Source organism: Centroberyx affinis, unplaced genomic scaffold (assembly GCF_046629955.1).
Source record: "Centroberyx affinis isolate AG114_WGS23_722 - 3 ecotype Tasmania unplaced genomic scaffold, CSIRO-AGI_Caff_v1 ptg000029l_1, whole genome shotgun sequence".
NCBI classification, from domain to species: Eukaryota; Metazoa; Chordata; class Actinopteri; order Beryciformes; family Berycidae; genus Centroberyx; species Centroberyx affinis.
The window spans coordinates 186,144-188,923 of NW_027278743.1; the positions used below are offsets into that span (position 1 = coordinate 186,144).

The 2,780-nt window shown below is 48.6% G+C and overlaps 1 pseudogene; it reads left to right on the forward strand.

Moving 5' to 3' along the window:
- Positions 1 to 342: 342 nt before the first annotated feature.
- On the forward strand, positions 343 to 2,395 carry LOC139641236 (uncharacterized; annotated as a pseudogene).
- Positions 2,396 to 2,780: the final 385 nt, after the last annotated feature.

Sequence of the window (2,780 nt, forward strand, 5' to 3'; positions counted from 1 at the left end):
ATATTACTTTTAATCTTCAAGACACATACATCACTAAGAAATGTACATATACGTATATTTTAACTAGCTTAGTCTGAGCAGGCCAGTAACATCCAGGAAGAGGCTGGATGACAACCGAGAAAGTTTGGTGACAACTGGAGAGACAGTGGACAGCACGGAGAGATAGCAACCAGGGCACAAAGGGTTAGCAACCTGACCTGTATCTTCCATGAGGAAGAACCCAAGAAAGTTATGGAAAACTCCACAAGAGTATATCCCCGGAGGTGCCCGAGAGGGGGGGAGGATGAGCACCCCAACCAGACAGACCTCAGGATGACGAACTCAGCAAATGGAATTACGACAATGAGTGCCACATGTGTATGCGGTAAGACCTGCAAGAACCCGCGTGGCCTGAAGATCCACCAGGCCAAGATGTAATGCCTGGCGAGGGAGCAAGCGGCCCAATACACAGGGACCTCCCCTGGTGAGTCAGAGGAGGAGCAAGACCCGGAGCAACCCCACAACACTGAGAGCCTCCAAGCGCCGCAAGCTCTTGCCCCAGGCAGGACATGCGAACCTCGCTGGGTGAAGTGGCCCTAGGCCTGCAAGGAGAACCTCTGGCAACAGTTTGACGAGGATGCAGACAGAATTCTTGAGGTAACGACCAGAGGAGGTGTTGACCAGTGTTTCAAGATCATGTCAGCAATAACCTTCACCCTGGCAGCCGAAAGGTTTTGGTACTGAGGAGAGGAAGTTGGCCAGGACACCATACATCATGAACAGAAGAGCTGAGAAAATCCATCAGCTGAGAAGCCTGAGAGAGCACCCGTTGCAGACCTCAGAAACATCTTGAGGAAGAAGTTTGTCAGTGGTATAGGAGGAGGAGGAGGGAGAGGGAAAAGAAGCAAGCTGCCTTTGTCACCAACCCCTTTGGGTTCACAAAGAGGCTGCTTGGCCAGAGATGCAACAGCCAGCTACAATGCCTGAAGGAGGAGATCGACCAACACCTCCAGAACACTTACAGTGACCCAGAGTGGGAACAACATCTAGGGCACTGCAGCGCCTTGCTCACTCCACCGAGCCCCACCAAAGAGTTTGATGGCAGGGAACCTGGCTGGAATGAAATACAGGAGGATGTCAGAGAGAGAGTCAGCAGCTTGTGCAATCTCAGCCCCAGGACCAAGCGGGCTTCCCTGTAAGGTCTTCAAGAGGTGTCCAAGGCTTCTCTGCAGGCTCTGGAAGATCTTGAGGGTGATCTGGTGCAGGGGCAGGGTGGCCAATCAGTGGAGATGCGCTGAGGGAGTGTGGAGTCCTAATGAAGAGAATTCAAAATCAATTGAGCAGTTTAGAACCATCTCATGTGAAGGGGAAAATATTCTTCAGCATAGTATCCTGACAGCTGATAGAGTATCTCCTTAAGTACAGGTACATTGACAACTCAGTGCAGAAGGGTGGGGTCCCACATGTGCCTGGATGCATGGAGCACACGGGAGTGGTTACCCAGCTCATCAGAGAGGCTTGCAAAGGAAAAGTAGACCTGATAGTGCTTTGGCTCGACCTTGCCAATGCCTACGGGTTGATCCCTCACAAGCTGGTGAAGGAAGCCCTTGACCGCCACTATGTTCCAGGGAGGATAACGGACCTCATCCTTGACTACTATGACAGTTTCCATCTGAGAGTCACCACTGGAGGGATAAAATCAGAGTGGCATCGCCTGGAGAAAGGCATCATTACCGGCTGCACCATTTCTGTGATCCTCTTTGCCTTATTTATGAACATGCCGATGAAGGCTGCAGAGGTGGAGTGCAGGGGCCCCCTGTCGAAGTCAGTGGTGAGGCAACCCCCAATAAGAGCGTTCATGGACGACCTGACTGACTAACTGCATCAGTGCCAGGAGGCAGGTGGATTCTCCAAGAACTTCAGAGGCTCATCACACGGACAAGGATGAGCTTCAAACAAGCAATATCAAGGTCCCTGGTGCTGAAGAGGGCAAGGTCACTGACAAGTTCCACTTCCACATTGGTGGTACCAGAATCCCGTCAGTCACAAAAAAGCCGGTGAAGAGCCAGGGCAAAATGTTCACATGCAGCCTCAAAGTCACAGCATCGATAAACCAATCAGGCTCTCGAGTCCTGGTTGGTGGCAGTGGACAAGTTGGGTCTGCCTGGCAAGTTCAAGCCATATTGTGTCTACCAACACGGCTTCTACCGCGCATCCTCCTATTTTAACTAGACATATAATATGACCCACTTTAAACACATTACCAGCAGAGAGACCATTACAATAAAAAAATCCATCTTGATATTAGTCCTTACATAAAGCACATGTTTACTAAAAACATCATATCCTTCTGGAAGTATGTTAACTTTCCCGTCTGTGTCACATGTAATCAGTGTACACAAAAGCAATATTAACCTATTTTCTACACATTGTCTACCACCGGTCAAAAGGTACACCACCATAGAAATCAGATTCCATGTCTTAATAAGTAAGCCAGATATAAAAAGAGTCCTCGATGATAGAATCCTTGTTGCAGTTGACAACCCCGTTTTCCATATCTCTCACTTTTTCGGCCACATCTCGGTGCCAACACAGCTCAGACACAATGGCTTCTGCAGCTCCTAGAAATTTGCTACGTGGGAAGATATGATCATTAATTTCAAACACCACATTTTATATGGCATCCAAACGATGAATCTGAACGACGGCCTGAATATCTCATCACAAATATCAGTAAGATGGTTTTCATAATAGTCAATGTCCAATTTGTATAGACATGAATGTTGGGTCTGACTTGGATG